This window comes from Misgurnus anguillicaudatus, chromosome 17 (assembly GCF_027580225.2).
Source record: "Misgurnus anguillicaudatus chromosome 17, ASM2758022v2, whole genome shotgun sequence".
Taxonomy (NCBI): Eukaryota; Metazoa; Chordata; class Actinopteri; order Cypriniformes; family Cobitidae; genus Misgurnus; species Misgurnus anguillicaudatus.
This window is the reverse complement of record NC_073353.2, coordinates 15,372,973-15,382,332: the sequence shown is the minus strand read 5'-3', so window position 1 is coordinate 15,382,332 and position 9,360 is coordinate 15,372,973. Positions and strand designations below refer to the sequence as shown.

The 9,360-nt window shown below is 39.1% G+C and overlaps 1 long non-coding RNA gene across 1 annotated transcript; it reads left to right on the top strand.

The window, feature by feature from the left end:
* The first annotated feature begins 7,625 nt into the window (after nucleotides 1–7,625).
* LOC129443480 (uncharacterized) lies at nucleotides 7,626–8,548 on the top strand. Its single transcript, XR_008644163.2, has 2 exons — nucleotides 7,626–8,206; nucleotides 8,397–8,548. It is a non-coding gene; the product is annotated as an uncharacterized lncRNA (long non-coding RNA).
* Nucleotides 8,549–9,360: the final 812 nt, after the last annotated feature.

Below are 9,360 nucleotides of genomic sequence, written 5' to 3'. Positions count from 1 at the left end.
TACAGGGAGATATGCAGGTGAGTACACTGGTAAGTAGCTTCGGGCGTACAAGGAGGTCTACAGGTGAGTACACTGGTGAGTAGCTCTAGGCGTAGAGGGAGGTATACAGGTGCTTACACTGGTGAGTAGCTTTGGGCATGCAAGGAGGTATATAGGTAAGTACACTGTTAGGTAGCTTTGGGCGTACACAGGGGAGTATACAGGTGGGTACACTGGTAGGTAGCTTTGGGCGTACACAGGGGAGTATACAGGTAAGTACACTGGGCTTTTAGCTTTTAGGCATACAGGGAGGTATACAGGTGGGTACACTGGTATGTAGCTTTGCAACTTGAACTTACTGGCAAGGGAATGGGCGGATGTACAAGGCTTATCCTTCTTGACACTCTGGTGGTTGGAGCAGACGTATAAGCATACAACGACTTCTAGTCTTCCTCTCTCGAACAGACTTACGACGACCACTTAGGCGCCGACTTCAGGGCATAGGTTAACACAATCCCACGACGACACAGAGCCCTTGGCTCGGACCTGCAGGCTGGCAGCAAAGACACACAATCTCTTCGACAATAACAATACTTCAAGGAACATGCAAGGAGGATTACACCACCTCTTAGCTTCAGGCAGGAAAGGGGCAGATGGAGGCACCGGGTGAGGCGGCTTTGTTGTTTAGACAAACGCACCCACTAGATGGGGTTACAGTGGTAGGTAGATGGAGGTGGGGGTCGTACGGTACAGCGTGCTACAAGAGCGGGGCCAGCCACTTCACCTCAACTTTCTTTCAGACAACCAGGCAGAAGATATGGACATAGATTGTCATCTGGAAACACTCGACACGTGTATAGTTATACACAACAACAGTAAGTACACTTTTCCCCCACCACAAATAGATAGATACAAGCTCTCCCTCTGCAGATGTCGAACACAATGTTCACAGCCTAGCCTTACTTGCTACAGTCGAGGCGCCACCACAGGCGGGGGGGAGTTGAATCGGTCCCAGTCGTATAGGAATAAAAGACAGCTGTCCAGTGCCACCACTCTGCTCTTCGGAAACAGGTCTCTTTCTTCAGTCTGGGAAGTGATCGCTGACAACACTGACAATACACAGCACTCCAAAAATCCAAGTGTACACTCTCACAAAATAATCACCCACGCACTCACGGTGATGAAGGTCAGGGTCACCCGTTGGGCCGTGTTCAGAGTCCTGTATCGTTCGATGACTAAGGCAGAAGACAACCATATGTAAACGTCAAGGCCACGACTACTTGAGCCCTTCCCTTTCTCGGCCGACTCCAATGTGTCAATGAATTTTCACAACAAGCTGGGGGCTAACACACTCAATCAGGGAACAAAGACAAACTAAGAGGACAGTATGGTTAATATTGCAAGTGACAGAGTGATAACAAGACAAACTCCAACATATCGCACTGTTCCTTTAACTCCTTCCATTTTTCCTTACAGATGTCCCAACCATCCAGGGCCTTGTTTTTGCAGACTCCTCCATCCTTTCGACATATAAGATTCCTTCAACATACACAGTAGAATCAACAGCGCATCACTGCAGTATAAATGAGTTCAGCACTTATCCCCGTCTTTATTTCAGCCCAATTCTCCCGTCTTGATTTCGCCCAGCCTACAAATCCACACAAAAGATGTCTCTCCAAACACACCATAGACCTCCGCTTCACACACAGCGATTGATGGAAAACGAGCACCCGCTTCGCTCTTCCGCGAACGCCGGAACAAACGTGGCTTTTCACTCCTTCGTTGAAGGCTACTTTTCATCTGCCATTGGCTTCCTTCATCCACATGCTCGTCTTTACTCTTCGTTTCGTTTTTCCGGCTTGCCCTCACCTGCCCCCTTTCACAACAATCCAGCGGGCTCCCAAACCGAACTCGTGGAACAACTGCTCTCCTTCAGTTTCTTTCACGCCCTTTTTATGGGCCTCCTCTCCTCTTCAAAGCCCAATCATCGATCGCCACACTTGCTTAACACACCTGATCCTTCTGATCCTTGATTTGTTTGCCCGGAGTTGGCCGGAACCGACCTGGTGTTTCATTAAAATTCATGCGGGCGGAAGGATCTTCGGCCTTTTCATTCCGCCGATAAAAGTCACTCCATGACAGTTTGAAAGGGGAATATATTGCTTGGCAGTGAACTTAGAGCATAAATAATACCTTAGCTCAAACAGCAAGATTACACACTAACTAAAGTTGCGATCAGGGAAAACCGTACCTTTAATGTGAATAAACTGAGCATATGTGCTTTGCCATTTTGCTGGGTGCTAGAGCCGAGCTTCTGAGCACCCACGGGATTGGCGCCTATGTGTGTGTTTATTGTAGCACTTCAAACCATGAAACAAAAAGTGAGAAACCTTATTGGGGTTATAATGTTTCCAGCAGCACTAAAAACATGTTCTGATGGTGTAAGGGTAACGCAGATTGATACTTTTTCACAACCTTGAGTGACCAAGAAAGAATATTTTGCCTTTGTTCTGCTCGAAAGCTAGCGGGTCATCACTGATATCAGTTGCAAATAGCGCTCTAACTCTGAATTTCCTGGCTGTTTGCGTTCACACAAACTTGAAGATATCTCGCTGGGGGAGATTGAACTTTATATTTTTTCAAAGTTTGTGACGTGCACGCAACCGCAGGGCTCTCCTGATTTTGCCAAGTGGTTGATGTCCTCAGGGCAACATTATGTTGACCTTGGGACAACATTTCAATCAACCAATCAGATTTCAGAAATAAGTTTAAAGTTTGTTTTAAGTTTAAGCTTACAACCAGGATTAGCTGTTTCTAGACCATTGTTTTTCACTTATCATGTCCATCTGATTTTAGGGTTTGGGTTTGAGGTGGGTTTAGGTTTTATTTAGGAAATTGTTGTCCTTGGGTCAACACAATATGTTGCCCTGAGGACATCAACCACTTGGCAAAATCAGTTCAACCCAACCGCAGGCCGCACTTTACCATATGTATTATGGCCATGGGCGAGGCTAGCCCCTTTTTAGGAGCTCAGCACCCCTAAAACTTGGGGCAAGAAATTTAATTATTCTAAAATGTTCGTTCGTCTTTGACCAGGTTAAATAATGTCCAAAACATACTCCGTGGTTTGTGGTTTAAAATATATAATAAGGTAGAAAATGAAAACCTCCCCGCTTAGCAAATGGTGTCATCCTCTTCTACTCTGTACCTGCATCTAGCCCGTCCGTCATTCAGCGTGAAACACGCGCAGAGTGAGAATCAGATAGTGTTGTGATGCAACTTTTTTGTTCAAATCTTACAAAATGTTTACGTTATGTTTATAATGAGCGAGTACATCACGAATCAATCTTTCAAGTCGTGTTTTTGTCTTATAATGAATCACCATGGTACACGTATAATAAGTGTTTATTTTCGGATTATTTAAGTCCGGCGGGTACCCGCGCGCTGCGGAGTAGCACAGTACCTGGGTGACTCGTCCATAGACTTAAACGGAGAGAAGTAGCGCCGGTTACAATGTTCTTCCGCAAGACGCATGCAGTGCGTCTCAGTGGGTAGTTGCATACGTGTGTCTCCGTTGTTAAAGTTTATTGTATGATTTATCGTTAATTTGAGACTTATTTTAACAATCGGGAGTCATGTAAACATGACATCACGGGCGTCTTTTCTGGTCAGTCGTCATGAAAACATGGCGTTTGGAACAGAGTGAAAACAAACTACATATCACTGTATACCACCAGTAGGCTACCGGTAAGTTATGTGTGAAATCACTAACTGTCTGACCATCAAACTAGACGACAAATATTTTTTTTGTTTGTCACATGTAGACTAATATGAAGGTGATAACGTCTTTAACCCTTAGTGCAGGAGTCACAAGTGTTTTGTTTTAGACATATAGTAATGGTTCAATTAAAGGACTGTTAAAAGAAAAGCTGCAAATTAACAAACTATTAATAAACCTACCATATGTTGTAGGCATAAAAGTTATAAATTAGGAGATTTGTCATTTTGACAAAGGCAAACGATACACTGTATATTCACATAAAGCCATACCCACACTGCTGGTGTAGCCCACCTTTTGTCCTGAGACTTTAATATGGCATTAATGGCAAAAATGTGCTAGCTCACCATTAATTAGAAATAAAAAGGTTGGCAAAAAATGCATCTGAAAACTCACCAGATTGATGCTTTAAAATGTGTAATTTTAAAAAAATTCTAACGGGGAGCATGCTCCCGGACCCTAGGGGTAATAATTTTCTCATCTTTTTCACCCCTGACCCATTTTCATGCCTGAAAGGTCTCCAAAAAATCTTTATTTTGGGGTTAGTTGAACCAATGTTAAAATGAAAGCTATTTTACAATATACATATTATTGGTTTCTGTAGGAAAAAGAGCGGGTGGTGGCAGCGGAGCTCATTGGGTGCTCAGCACCCCTAAAGCTCTAACCCTAGAATCGCCTCTGATTATGGCTCTAATCATCACTTTTAAAATGATGGCTATTTCCATGAGTTATAAAATTAAAGTTACCACCAACCATTGTAATCCACCACCAAGCTACCATGTTGTAATGGAACCTTACAATATATTTTGTACTTGTTTTGGATTGTATTCAGATCAAATTCTAGTTATTCTAATAATTAAGATGCAGTGTTTCACAATTTATGTTAAAAGGGGCTATGACTTGTTTTTTATTTTATTATGTGTTTTATTGTAGGCAGATCACCGTGCAACTTGGTGAAGTCATGTGTCTTTCCAGATGCCAAAATCTGTACCCCTCAAAAAGTAGGTAAATAATAATGGTGTCCCGTGACAAAAAATGGAAACATTCTTTATTTTTAATAGTTGTACTTGGGCTAGTTTTTTGTATGTTTCTGTACTAATGAAATATGTTTTTTTAAGGACTTTATTAAATGCCATGATAGCCAAGATGAGCCTGAAGAGGAGATTTGGGAAGATGCTGTTTCATAAGTCTTTGCTGTGCCAGATTATCTGTGGTAAGTTTGTAAAATGTGTATTAAAAATAGGACAAGAACATCTAATCAAAATTTTTTGATCAGGTAGGGGTGTCTGCCAACGTGATGCCTTGCTGGTCTGGTTTGAGTTTGAAGTCTCTCACAGACAGTCCTGAAGGTCTGGAGTCCATCTTAGCTTTCATTGGTAAGTGACTGCATGACTGCACAAGAGGCTGTTTGACCCACACATAAGGCAAACAGTCAATGTTTGCTTTGTTTAGCATCTAAATTTGGGGCGGTAAAAATATAAACTCAATATCACCGAAGTATTCAGACCCTTTACTCTGCTGCTTCAAAAGGTGCGTTAACTAAGTACAGTTACAGCGTCAGGTCTTTTTGGGTAGGATGCAGCAAACTTTGCAACACCTGGATTTGTTTGTAACCAAACCGTTCAGAAGCACCATTCATTTCCATAGTATTCTTTTATCCTGCTATGGAAGTCAATGGTGCTTCTGGTCAGTTTGGTTACAGACATTCCTCAAAATATCAGAACCCTTTAAGGTGTAGAAACATCAAGACCAATAGGAGACACCTGAGCTAAATTCCAGGTATTGTTGCAAAGGGTCTGAATATGTATAATGTAAAAATTATATTTCAGTTTTTCTTTTTTCATACATTTGCAAACGTTTTAAAAATCAATTTTATGAGAAAAAAATGTAAACAATTGAAGTATCATGCAACAACATAACAACATTGAAAAGTGAAGGGGGTGTTAATACTTTCTGAATGCACTGTAGATTATCTTAATTAAAGCTCATTGTCACATTTGTAAACACAACAGCTTTCTTCCTTCATCAGACAGTTATGCAGTTATGCTTTTAGTCAGACCATTAAAGAACACACATTGGTAACACTTTAAAATAATGTTCATTAGTTAATATTAGTTAACTACATTAGTTAACATGAATTAATGATGAACTGCAATCATACAGCATTTATTAATCTTTATTAATGTTAATTTCAACAATTACTAATACTTTATTAAAATTTGGTTAACGTTAGTTAATGCACTGTGAACTAACATGAACAAACAATGAACAGCTTTATTTCTATTAACTAACATTAACAAAGATTAATAAATAGTGTAACAAATGTATTGCTCATGGTTTGTTGATGTTAGTTAATACCAGAACTAATGTTAACTAATGAACATTATAATAAAGTGTTACCCACACATCTTGCCTTAATGTGCAATAAAAAAAAATTATACATGGGCTAAAAAACATAGCATTTTTGACAACGGAATAACATGTGGTTTGTTTTTCCTCTTTAGATGCTGTCATCATATTTTAAGTGCATAAGCCAGAATGGATGGGTGGTGGTGACCATAAAAAGACTGTCAACTAAACCAACAACAAAATTCATATTTGCAGTAATAAATAAAATGACTTTTAAACATGATTTTGTTTTCTTATTTTATGATTTTACTTTATATTTGGAATATTCCACTTTTGCACTACTAACTGGAAACTGTTTGAAAGAATGTGTTTTTATCTATAAAATATAAAATTCAATGGTGAATCAACGTTAAAATGCCGGCTGGAATATCAAAATAGCATTAAAATGACATCAACATCATAACATCCTGATGTCAAATAGATGTAGAATTGACATCAAAATGACATCAGCAGAGGTCAAAATCTTGACATCAAATTGACATCGACACTTTGACGTCAAAATGACTTTCATTTTTGACCTATTCTGTGACGTAATTTTGACGTCAATGTTTGATGTCAAATTGATGTTAAATTGACATCAAATGCCCGCTGGGTTGTGCTCGAGACAAGATCGGTCAGTTTCACTCGGCCCACGTGGGGCAGGTGGCCCAGAAATCGCCACCGTTGGCTAATTGATTTACGAATTAATTGCTAGTAACGAAGTGATAGTCGCTCACGAGTAAAAGAAAGAAATAAATTGACAACGAGTGATTTCTTGTCAATTAAATTTCACGGGTGCGGTAATCGAGATTACCAGCACATGCAGCATTGACTGCGTACGGAGCGAGGTCAAGTATACAGTTAGAGCTCGCTGTATATTTGAGATCGCGGTGTTATTGTTATTCGTTATTGTTGAGTAATCATCAACGAAACGTTGAATTGAATATAAAACGAGCATTGCCCACTATCAAAGAAATTTATTAAAACTATATGAATAACATTTATGACATTTTATGAAAACTGGATTTTTGCAAATTTCAAATAATTTGCCAAACTAATATATAACTTCTAAAGAACGAAACGATACGTAAATGTATTGAGGCTGAGTAGAGGAGCACAGAAAACCCGGGTGTTTGTCAATTGCTTATTTGTGCTTATTGCTGTTTGCTTGTTATTGCTGCTATTATTTGTTTACATTGTGTTGAAGATGGGTGATTCTGCCACGGCCAGGCAAAAGCCTGATGAATTTATCAAAGCAAAGAAATGCAAAAGAAGTGCTACATGGGGTGTAAAATGCTCTTCTCGGTGCTCTTTGGATGTAAGGGATAATGCTAATCAGTTTATAAGAAAAATCCAAGGCACTCGAACGTTGCAGACATAGCCAAAAAGCCTTCACCTTCACATGGCTCCACGCTTCAAAAACAGGCGACAAACACACCTACGCGCTGCGGCCAACAAGCCCTCGCCAGGGTGTAACAAACACATGCACACACAAGTTCATTTGAACGGCAGTCAATTAGTCCAATAGCGATCACCTGGTCGCGATATGTAAGGGAGCCTAAAGAGAGAAAGCTCAATGTAACCCACACACCAAAGACACAGCCAATACATTACTCATCAAAACACCATACAAAGAGAGAGAAAAGGAAAAAAAAAAAAAAATCAAAACTATATAAATTCCACAGTTCAATAATGTCCAACTCAAAATACAAAGTATTATAATTCCACACATATCACAAAAAGGGTACAAAGTCCAATTCTCCATTTAAACCTGGAAATGTTGTTGCTTTCAACGTATATATCCAAAAGGACTCTCTTTGTAAAAGCCTTTTAACCCTATCTCCTCCTCTTGTCATTCTAGGAACATGTTCTATGCCAATAATCTTTAATGTGCTCGGACTACCGTGATTTGCATTTTTATAATGTTGAGCCATTGGGTAAAGCGGATTACAAACTCTAATTGCATTTTTATGTTCCGATAATCTGATCTTTAATTTCCTCGTAGTCATCCCTATGTAGAAGCAACCACACGGGCATTCCAACCTATACACCACAAACGAGGTATTGCAATTAATAAATGATCTTATTTTAAATTCAACTCCTAAGGTTACATCTTTAAACATATTCGTCTTCAACATATTATCACAATGATTGCAGTTGCCACATTTGTAATTTCCTGCACTTTGACGTAACCAGGTGTATGGTCTCTTAGATGGAAGGTGACTTCTCACTAATTTATCCTTTATTGTAGGTGCCCTTCGGAACACAACGGAAGGAGACTCAGGCATAACTTCCCGAAGATGAGGATCACTCAGCACAATTTCCCAATTACGTTTTATGATGTTCTTAATTCTGTTCGCCTCTGTGCTATATTGTGTCACAAAATAAACAGAATTATCTGAATCATTTAATTTGTGCTTTTTTACTAACAATTCATCTCTACTGATATTACTTGCTCTATTATATGCTTTGTTGATCACACTATTTTTGTACCCTCGTTCCTGAAATCTTTGAGTCATCTCTTGAGCTTTGATGTTAAAATCCACTTCTTTATCACATATTCTTCTCAACCTTTGAAATTGTCCGAAGGGAATGTTATCAGTTATCCATGGCGGATGAAAACTATCTGATCTTAATATAGTATTTCTATCCGTTTCTTTTCTAAAAATAGTGGTATGCAACACTCCATTAAAATCTTTAGAGATTTTTAAATCCAAGAAGTTAATCTCGGTACGTGAAAAGTCAAGACTCAACTTCAAATTTATATTGATGTTATTTAAGTATGAATGGAATGCTATCAGCTCTGTCTCCGAACCCGTCCATATCATGATAATGTCATCTATATATCTTCCCCACCACCTCACATACTTTAAATATGGATTTGAATCTGAAAAAACAAATTTCTTTTCCCATAGTCCCAAATACAAATTAGCATAGTTTGGTGCGAAACATGCACCCATAGCTGTACCTTTAATTTGTTTATAGAAATTCTCTTGAAAAAGAAAAAAGTTGTTATTTAATGTCCATTCTGCTAGTTGTACAATAAAATATGCAGGTGGCATTTCGGTAGGTAATCTCATATTCAAGTAGTAAGCTATTGCTTCCAGCCCATCTTTATGATCTATATTTGTATATAGCGATTCCACATCCATAGTCACCAATAACGATGTTTCATTAGTTTTCATTTCCTTAATAATATTCAATACATGGGTTGT